Source organism: Cervus canadensis, chromosome 28, assembly GCF_019320065.1.
Source record: "Cervus canadensis isolate Bull #8, Minnesota chromosome 28, ASM1932006v1, whole genome shotgun sequence".
NCBI classification, from domain to species: Eukaryota; Metazoa; Chordata; class Mammalia; order Artiodactyla; family Cervidae; genus Cervus; species Cervus canadensis.
This window is the reverse complement of record NC_057413.1, coordinates 23214841-23224891: the sequence shown is the minus strand read 5'-3', so window position 1 is coordinate 23224891 and position 10051 is coordinate 23214841. Positions and strand designations below refer to the sequence as shown.

At 39.9% G+C, this 10051-nt stretch overlaps 8 non-coding genes across 8 annotated transcripts; 2 read left to right on the top strand and 6 right to left on the bottom strand.

Annotated features, from left to right (window-relative positions):
- The first annotated feature begins 122 nt into the window (after positions 1–122).
- Positions 123–194, top strand: TRNAM-CAU. Its single transcript has one exon. It is a non-coding gene; the product is annotated as a tRNA-Met (tRNA).
- A 1281-nt stretch (positions 195–1475) lies between these two features.
- TRNAR-UCG lies at positions 1476–1548 on the top strand. Its single transcript has one exon. It is a non-coding gene; the product is annotated as a tRNA-Arg (tRNA).
- Positions 1549–4408: 2860 nt separating this feature from the next.
- Positions 4409–4490, bottom strand: TRNAS-GCU. Its single transcript has one exon. It is a non-coding gene; the product is annotated as a tRNA-Ser (tRNA).
- A 1624-nt stretch (positions 4491–6114) lies between these two features.
- TRNAQ-UUG lies at positions 6115–6186 on the bottom strand. Its single transcript has one exon. It is a non-coding gene; the product is annotated as a tRNA-Gln (tRNA).
- A 499-nt stretch (positions 6187–6685) lies between these two features.
- TRNAQ-UUG lies at positions 6686–6757 on the bottom strand. The gene has a single exon. It is a non-coding gene; the product is annotated as a tRNA-Gln (tRNA).
- Positions 6758–7833: 1076 nt separating this feature from the next.
- TRNAS-UGA lies at positions 7834–7915 on the bottom strand. The gene has a single exon. It is a non-coding gene; the product is annotated as a tRNA-Ser (tRNA).
- Positions 7916–8360: 445 nt separating this feature from the next.
- Positions 8361–8432, bottom strand: TRNAM-CAU. The gene has a single exon. It is a non-coding gene; the product is annotated as a tRNA-Met (tRNA).
- Positions 8433–8790: 358 nt separating this feature from the next.
- TRNAG-GCC lies at positions 8791–8861 on the bottom strand. Its single transcript has one exon. It is a non-coding gene; the product is annotated as a tRNA-Gly (tRNA).
- Between the last annotated feature and the right edge of the window lie 1190 nt (positions 8862–10051).

Genomic DNA, 10051 nt, shown 5'->3' with positions numbered 1-10051 from the left:
GTAGCCAAAGTATTGAAATAAATACCTCTCCCCGCCCCCGCCCTTACAGTTTTCTAAAGTTAGTTAGAGGCGTGCTTCCTAGTACAGTTAAGGGTATTATTAGTAAGTCACTTACGCCGTAGAGCAGAGTGGCGCAGCGGAAGCGTGCTGGGCCCATAACCCAGAGGTCGATGGATCGAAACCATCCTCTGCTAGGTTGACATTTTTCTGAACTCCCACTAGAAAATACCCTGAAAATGAATGTGAAATCGTTCCCATGATTTCTTCTGTTTGCCAAAGTATCCTTGTTATTATTGTCTCCACTTTTCATGACAGCGTTCATTGTCTTGTGATGCTGACTACTGAATTAAAGAGAGAGCAGGAGTGGAAGCCCAGATCTTGTTATGCTTCCTTCTATTCATAATTCAGAAAGCACTGTTGTTTGTAAGAAATTGAGGCCATTTAGTTAAAGTGACAAACTAAAAATCTCCTGGGCCATTCCTGCGCAGATTCTTTGCAACTACTAGAGTTTTAATCTTCGGAGTAAATAAGTAACAGTTTGAGACAGAGTGCAGAGTTTGGTGACCTTAATTGTACGCTGACCTGAGAAGACCACTTCGACCGCTACTGTAAATGTGTCTCTACCCTCTACCTTCCTTTTCAACCTCTAATAGAACTATTCTCAATGCTTATTTTTTAAATATATGTGTGGACTGTTTTTTTTCCCCTCTCTCAGAAAGGATTGTTATTCAGATATTTATGTTACATACTGTGCTAAGAACTAGGAAAACTCATTAAGTAGCCTAAAGAGTAGACATGCTTTTAAAACAATATGTAACTATATATAGTACACGTATGTACAGTACAGATATTTCTTTAAAAGATTGTACACTAAGTGCAACGGGGGAAAGGGAAAATATGTTTCCAGTAGCCCTATGATCACCCAGTAGTTGGTGATTGGCTGGAAGGATTCACATGAATCAAGATATATCCAAGGTTAAAATTTATTACAGCAAAGAAAAAAGTGTAGACACAAAAAGGAAAAGATAAACACAAGCAAATACTACAGAAGCCTTCTTTGTCCTCCATCTTCAAGGATGACACGGACACTCTTGCTTGCTTGAGTGGAAAAGTCATGAAAAGAAAGACACCAATCATGCTCAAAAATCACTTTGGCTGAATTTCCAGGCCAATAATTTTCTCAAAGATAAGATAGAGTCTCCAACAAGGCTGTGTGTACACAACGTTTTGGCATCCTTTATGTGCCATATACTCCCTCCATGGAGTACCCAAGACCGAAATAATTGTCAGTTCTTATCTTTCACAAGGCGGTACTCCTTGGTCCTAAATAACCCCTGTAATCTCGAATTTCCATTTTTCTAAAGACAGGGCGCGGGTGGCGCGGGGACCATTACCTTTTTGCTATCACGCAGCTTTCACGAATCAGGACCAGAAAGAAAATTTACTAAGTGGCTCAAGAACCGTCTCTCCTCGGAGACCACGTGGCCTAACGGATAAGGCGTCTGACTTCGGATCAGAAGATTGAGGGTTCGAATCCCTTCGTGGTTAGTTTTGACTTTTCACTCCTGTAGTAGACTTTAATAGCCATGTCTCCTGGATAGGCTATCGAAAACCCTGTGTTTACTGTGTCTCGAACCTTTTTCTTTCTGCCCTATTTTTAAGAGGTTATTCTCAAAAGCCTTCGGAGAACAAGAGTGAAGAGTGGCTGGAAATCAAAACCCTAACAAAGCTTCCAATAATTTGGGGGCCCTCACGTTCTCCCTAAATTTGGATTTGAGCTCCTGAGTTTCATCTTCACAGACTCAGCTTGTCCTTGAAAAGGGAATTCCGATCTGTAAGTGGAACTCTCTCCAACTGAGCCCCCAGTTGGTAGCACAGGGGGAAACCTGCTGCTTCTCCTTTCCCATGGCTTCCTCCAAAGCCACAACCTCTTCTCTATTAGTTCTGAGTTCCGGCTGCTGGAATCTGTCCCTGGTTTCCACTCTTCTCCTGTCTTTTCCATCTTAACTTCCTTTTTTTCCTTTGGTTTTATTGCCATCAAAAGGATGAGAACAGCTTTTATTCAAACCGAAATTACAGAACAAAATATTAAGGTCATTAAAGAGCTGGACTGTTTGCAAAGTGTGTATGCAAAACAGGAAGGCGGAGAAGATAAGCACACAAAACACACAAAAACTTTTTTCTGTACCTAAATAACTGAATTTAATAGTTAGGATGAAGAAAACTGTTTCCAATGTTGAGTTCTTAGTGAAACATATGATGTTCCCAGATTTAAGTCATATGGAAGCTTAGCTCTTTTCTACTAAACATATTCCTCTTTCTCTCTTTTTGGAAAACAATAGAAGAGATTAGCACATTTAAAATTATCTTTTGCGTGGGGCTCTTTTCGACCCTACAGACTGTAGCCCACCAGGTTCCTCTGTCCGTGGGATTCTCCAGGCAAAAATACTATGGGCTGCCATCTTCCCAACCCAGGGAAGCAGCCTGTGTCTCCTGCTCTTATATTGCACCGGGGGAGCGGGGTTTTTTACCCACTGAGAAGCCCCAAATAATCCTTTAATGTGTATTAAAAGAAGAGACAAATACCCTAGGTATATTCTGCCTGGACAAAGTTTTTTTTCCTCCCATGTCAACATCATGCACACACACACGTATACATATACACATATACAGTATCCTGTTATTTTATGGTTATCTGTTGAATGTTTACAGTGTGCAAAGTTGAGGAGACAAGGATCTAAAAGGGTGGTACCCCTACAACCTTATTCTCAAACAAGGTAACATGGGGATGGAGAGGCAAGAGGGCTAAGACTGACTGCTCAGATATCCAATACCTGTGATTATTTGTTGGAGAAAATTCAAAGATACAAAAAAACATATTACCCAATTCCTCAAGGCTCCACTTTGGCCTCCAATCTGAATCATCGTTTTTTCAGTTTTAATTTTCCAAATAAAATGGGTTATAGTTTGTGAGCCATCTTTGAACCACATGTACCACATAAGCCATATCTTGTAAAATAAAATTCCAAAACAGATTTTACTGCAAAATTTGTACTTCATAGGTCTCAATCCTCATGAGCCTTTGGAAGATCTGCTGGCCTATGACAAGTGTACTTGAGAAGGATTTTCCAAATTTCAAAAATCATAATCCCAGTCACTGGATTTGAACACGTTAGAAAGACCTTATCACCTTAACCTCTTGATCTAAAAGAACTTGGTTCCCATGAACCTTAGTAAGGAAAAGTTGGTTATATGATTTTTCTTTTAACAAGCAATTTGTCTGCTCTCTACCTCGGTTTTCTCATCCGTAAAACAGAGACAGGTGATGGGAGGGAGGGTTTTCCAAAAGATCATCTTTACGGTCCCTTCAAATTTTGTTATTCCACACCATGTACTCAGCCCTTTGCTATAGTTTTCCTGTAAGGTGAAAGAAAAGAGGGGAACAGATGAGATTTTGTGGGATTATGTGCTAAAATTAAGATATAAGTGGCAGAAGATGATCAAAGAAGGAAGGAAACACATAGAGCCTGGAACTCCTGGAAAAGGTCTTTGACTAAATTCATTCATACAAAATACAAAGAGAAGAATGATGCTTTCATTTGAGAATTCACAGAACAGGTTTATTTGATGTGCCTCTTGCAAAAATATTTTGCCACCAAGGAGTAGAGACTTTCCAGGCAGAAGTGACTGCATGAGCAAAAGCAGATCACGTGAACAGTTTCTGCTCCTGAAAGCAGGGACCCGGGGTCAGATAAAGCTAGAGTCTGTCGAAGAGATTGGGGGCGACGGCAGGGCAGGTAGGAAGTGCTGAGGTGTAAGGAGATAGTGCCTTGGACCTGGAAACGTGCTGCCTGGGATTTAAAAGGCAAATATATATATACAAAAACTGCCGAGACAAGGAACCATGGCTGGAGAGCGGTTGGGAGCAGTGAATGAAGAGGATGACCCGTGGTTCTCAGCCCATCAGAGTCACCTGTGGTGCCTGCAACCACAGAGACGTCACCCTCGGGTTTACTGATTCAGCTGTGTCGAAGGTGTGGCGGAAACGGGGACATTTTGAGAAAACTCCTGATAGGTGTAATTTGCTTCCACTGTTTGGAACGCAGGCAGGAAGGAGGCGGCCAGCGGGTTGGGCGGAGTGTTAATAGACAAGGGAACTCAGAAGGGCCGGAATCAGTTTTTGACTCCGGTGGAGAAGCAGGAGAATCGGTGAGCACGCCTGAGCCTGAGCAGAGGCAGCAGTTTCTTAACTCTCTCATCCGCGCGACGCATTTCCTAATCTCTCTATAAAAGGGGTTAAAAACATGCTTTATTGATAGTGGAAGTTACGCAGTAACGGAACACCGATTTATACCTTGTTCACAAGGCACTAAAATTTCACTCCCACACATAGCGGGAGGGGCCAGGACGACGAGGATGGGATTCGAACCCACGCGTGCAGAGCACAATGGATTAGCAGTCCATCGCCTTAACCACTCGGCCACCTCGTCAACCACATGGTTTTCTTCCGATAAAATAATATTTCTCCATACAACAGAGTTCTATTTGTGAAATTACATTATTATTTTTTTAACTAATGAAGAAAATGTCTTTTCTCCCTATAAATGGCCCTCTTGCTTTGATAAAGGAAGAAAAAAATAATAGACCACACTCCAAGAACTAAAGAAAACAGTGTGAAGGATCCTCAAAAGGCTTAAAACTAGATCTATTTTATGATCCAACAACCCCAGTTTTAAGGATTCATCCAAAAGAAAACAGGATATCAAAAATATATCTGCACTCCTATGTTTATTACAACACTGTTTACAATAGTCAAGATATGGGGGGAAATTGTCAGGAAATGAATAAAGAAAATGAGATGTGTATATGTGTGTGTGTGTATGTGTAATGGAATGTTATTCAGCCACAAGAAAGAAGGAAACTCTACCATTCAAGACAACATGGACCTTGAAGATGTTATGCTAAGTGAGATAAGACATACAAAGAAAGACAAATACTGTATGATATCACTTATAATATCTAAGAATACGTTACCTTACATGGTAAGCTAAGAATATGTTACCTTACATGGTAAAAGAGATTTTGCAGATATGATTAAATTGAGGATTTCAAGATGGAAGAGTATCCTGGCTTATCCAAGTGGACCCAAAGGAGAATCAGATTCAATAGTAGGAAATGTGAATGCAGAACCAAGAGGCAATGCATGGAAGAGGCCATTAAAATTGAAAAAAGCAAGGAAATATTCTTGAAGTCTCTTGAAATATTCTTCATTGAAGTCTCCAGAAGAAACAGCCCTTCTGATGCCTTGATTTTAGACTTCTGAACTCCAGAACTGTTAGAAAGTAAATTTGTGTTGTTTTAGGTAACTAAATTGGTGGTCATTTGCTACAACAGCAATAGGAAATTAATGCAGAGGTTCTAAAGCACTTCCATGACTGGGGCTTAATAGGCAGGAAGAACTTTGCAGAACTTTTTCTAGAATGCCAGAGGCATTTGTGGGGACTCTTATTTGATGTCACTGAGAGTAGTGGAGGACACATGCTTCAATTGTGGTGAGAAAGTCAACAGAAGGAATTTAGAGTCCCACTGACAGCTGATATTGTTGTATTCAAAGACCAGAGGGTTAACCACTTCACCATGGGACCTTGATATAAGTAACCTTCACAGGAAGATTTGTATCCTGGTCAGTTGATCTTTAAAAGGCTTCAGCATAGATTCTATGGGAACATTCAGAGACAGCCTCCTGTAAAGAGACAGTGGAGGCTCTCAGATGACTGATAGCTTAGAATCTTTTTCTATGTTTTGGACATTTTCTGGTCTGTGTGCAGAGTTTTGCAGCCTACAGAGCATTTGCCTGAGCTCCGGAGGAGAAAAGGGTCACAGGTGGGGCCTGTCTTCTGGGACTTCTATAAAGGCCTCTGATAATATGAACTCTTAATCACTCAGGTACACTTACAAATCTGACCCACTTCGTAGGAATCCCAGAAGAAAGTAAGGAAGGATGCTTCTCCGGAGAAGGATGCCTGAGTGGGAAGGTTATGCCTGAAAACCGACGTATACATTATCAATTTGAGGCAAACCAAGAGAAAATTGGCTGGCCACCAAAACTAAGGTAGGTCCCACCGAGATTTGAACTCGGATCACTGGATTCAAAGTCCAGAGTGCTAACCATTACACCATGGGGCCACCACAACCTTGTACCTGCTGGAAGATTTCTGAATATTCATTGACGAGCCTGTGCTTCTCTTCAGGATTTTGTGAACTATGATTTTTATTTTAAAAATATTTATAAAGAATCAGTTGTATACCAGTCAGCAGAGGATCCGAGTGAAATGCAACGACCAAGGGTCACAGGCACTACAAATTTCTCAGGGCCCAGTTCATATTAAAAACTGATGGAATTCGAACCCAGAACTGAGGTCAGGGGTATAAAACGCGAATAGTCAAGCAGACGGCAATCTAAATTACTACAATCTGAGGGGATTCTGTGGTCCAGAGAAGGAAATAGAGGAGAAGAAGACGACAGATACGAAATCTCAGATGAAAGGATAGAGAAAGTTGTTCTGCAGGACATTGCCTCCTAGCTGACAGGGATGGGGTGGCTAGCCTCGCAAGCGATTAGTTGTCTGGCCTCCTCGAGGTACCACAGTGATTGAAGAGATGGGGAGGGAAGGCACTAAAAGTTAGGTCCCACCGAGATTTGAACTCGGATCGCTGGATTCAAAGTCCAGAGTGCTAACCATTACACCATGGGGCCACCACATGCTCGTTGAGACAAGCAGTTAGGAATGTGGCTGTAGTGTGTCACATGCACTTTATTCTGATGATTTCCGTCTTGGATGAATGAAGGCCTCATTATCAGTGCTCCGCAATGCGAAAAGCATAACAGAGCTCACTTTGCTTCCAGTTTTTCTCAGAGTTCACGTAGGGTTTGAGTACCTGCCTTACTTGCAAGATCAAAATTGCACTCACTGAATTTCTGACCTGGGCCATGAATGTCTATATATGGTGTCTGCACTTAAAAATTCCATAGGACACGTGTGAATATAGAAAAAGAAGAAAAACGCTCAAGATAAGTTAGGAAATTATTGGTATTTTGAGATTAAGGAAAAACTTTTGGAGTATTTTTACATCCTTCTTTTTGCTTATCTGCATGTCCTAATAGATCGATTGCAAGTTTAATACAAGTTGAATTTTTGTTATATTCATTCTTATTTCTGTTGCATATACTGTGTGCGTATGTCTTAAAAAGAGTTTTAGCAAGTGAAACAGTTTTTGGTGTGTTTGGGTGTTTTGGGTTTTTTTAATAAAATTTAGCCAAAATCTGAAAACAGCTTTGAATATTCTTCAACAGGTACATCCTCCCTACAATCTGGCCTACTAAATGGAATGATAAGAGGGCTCCAGAAGGAAATGGAAATTTCTGTTTGAAATCCTGTTCTGAAACGTCAAAATATTCACGAGTAGAATGGTGATGCCTTGGATATACCCAAATTCTTGGAAGTTCATTAAGGGGAAAAAGAGGCAAGTGAGGATCGAAAGTCAGACCTGAACTGAATTTAATTTCGGGAGATAGTAATTCAAAATGAATTAATGCCTAAGCTTTAAAAAAAAAAAAAAAAAAACATATTTATAATGGTCTCAAAAATCCCTAGCGTTTACCAAAGTAAATTTCAAAGATTTTCTCTACAGACAGTTATACTAGGGGACTAAAATTTCCTCCATCCAATTTTATGGAGAAAGATAATAATAATCAGGTAAACTATTTCGTGTTAAGTTCCCACAGTTGGAACTTGGACCTGGAGAGAGGGCAAAAAAAAAAAAAAAAAGTTACGTAGCCGGCAGGATTCGAACCTGCGCGGGGAGACCCCAATGGATTTCAAGTCCATCGCCTTAACCACTCGGCCACGACTACATAACTGATTAGATTGTCTAGATATATTCCCATGAGGAATATCTTGCCTGTTACAAATCTTTCATTTTAACAGCTGTTCTGGAATGCCTGTCACCATGATAAAAAATATCAACAATTTGAAGATTGAGATGTTGGTTACAGACCTTATCACAAAATGTAACCTTTGTCTGACGGGCAAGATACCAGAGATCTTAACGAAGCTCACATTCCAATTCCTACGAGGTGTAGTGGTCCCAAAATCTGAGAGATCAAATTCCAACAGATTTACCGGACATAAAGAATAAGATTTTCCCCCGTTAAAAATGGGAAAGACGTATTTCTAACAAGCAGCTTTAGGGATTCTTACACATCCAGAGCTAGTCCACAGCTAGATGTGATAGTCTGTTGTAAATAGCATTCAGTCCCTTTTAAGATCAGGTTTCAATCAACAAAAACGCACAGGAAGTAGCAGAGGATGGTTTCGATCCATCGACCTCTGGGTTATGGGCCCAGCACGCTTCCGCTGCGCCACTCTGCTAACACGTGCCCTATGTTTTTTAATTCATTTTCAAGGGAATAAATTCTGGCACTTTCCTAGAGTTAAGATATTGTGAATATTTTTCTAAAGCTGCTTCGAAGAATAGGAATACTGCATATATGTCTGTACGTGGCCACATTCCACCTCCAAATACCACCGACTCAGAAATCACCTTCTAAAGACTACTTCTATCAACTGAGGTTTGCTTGGTTGTTGGAAAACCAAATGCATGCCAATAGGTATAATTTATAAAATTGAAATTGTAAATTTACAATGGTGAAACTGTAAATTACGAGAAGTGCACTTACCTTAAAATATTTTTTGTTTGTGGCTTTTCAGGGAAAAGAACAGACTTGCTTGCATTGGCCGGGAATCGAACCCGGGCCTCCCGCGTGGCAGGCGAGAATTCTACCACTGAACCACCAATGCCTCAACGAGTTCAATGCTCTTTATTTGTATTCATATAATTATGTTATTCCTAAATTCTTAGGAAAATAACGAGGATGTGTATTTTTCTTCCCAGAATATTCCTAAATCCCATCGAATAACAGATTACATCTAAATATTCTAGGAAAACCTATGAACCAGAAGGAAACTGAAACTGCTGATATGTGACTTGGAGCCTTTTGAAAATGAAAAATAACTAAAAACACCTGACATATAAAAATGTCTTTCTCCATCCTTTCCTCAATTTATATCTTTAATGAAAACACTTTCTGAAAGTTTCTCATTAAGGCTGAAAGCCAATTTGGTTACTTATGAGGCCAATGTGCTCAATTCAAGTTTGAAGCACCAAATTGCTTCATTTTGGAAAAAAGACCTTCTATTGTCATGTTTATGGAGACCCAAGTTTGGTAGGGAGGATATTGTCAACGGTAGCAGGATAAAAAAGAAAATAATAAAGGAAAAAAGAATTCTCCCATTTCCTTCTCCTTACTTGCTCCTGGAGACAGGTTGCCGAGGTCACTGTGGCGCTTTGGAAGCAAAAGACAAATCGGGCCTAGAAATAAATCCTATTTCAGGACTTTTCAGCTGGTTCGGAGGGAAAAAACAACACAGAGAAAACCACTGATAATCAATGAAAATAATCTCTACTGAAATGACTCTTGAGTGTGGGCTTTAGGGAAGTAGCACAATCTGACAGCCTGGATTATTAAAGCATGTGAAAGCCCAGGAGGTTTTTTCACTCTAGAAATCTCTTCACCTCTTCTTCAGAATAGGGAAATTGCAATATTTAATAGGCGGCTATGATTAGGATGCTTTGAAGGGGAAGAATGGCAAAAAGCATTTTAGTAAATTAAGAGGTTACTAATGTTGATCGTAAAGGAAGAATCTGGGCCATAAATTAGGTTCTTCCAAATCCTAGCAACAGAATAATATATAACTGGACAGTATGAGAGATATAAATAAATTCAGCCAAGTTTCCTAATTTGTTTATTCATATGTAAATAGAGCCTAGCAGAGTTGAATGTAAGTCATTTAACTTACATTCCTCTAGGGGTTGTAAAAATAAAATAAAATGATGCCTATTAAAGCCATGAAAAATAGTATAAAACTATCAGATAAATATTAGCCACTGATTTTTATTTCATAGAACTTTTTAATGAACCACTGGGAGT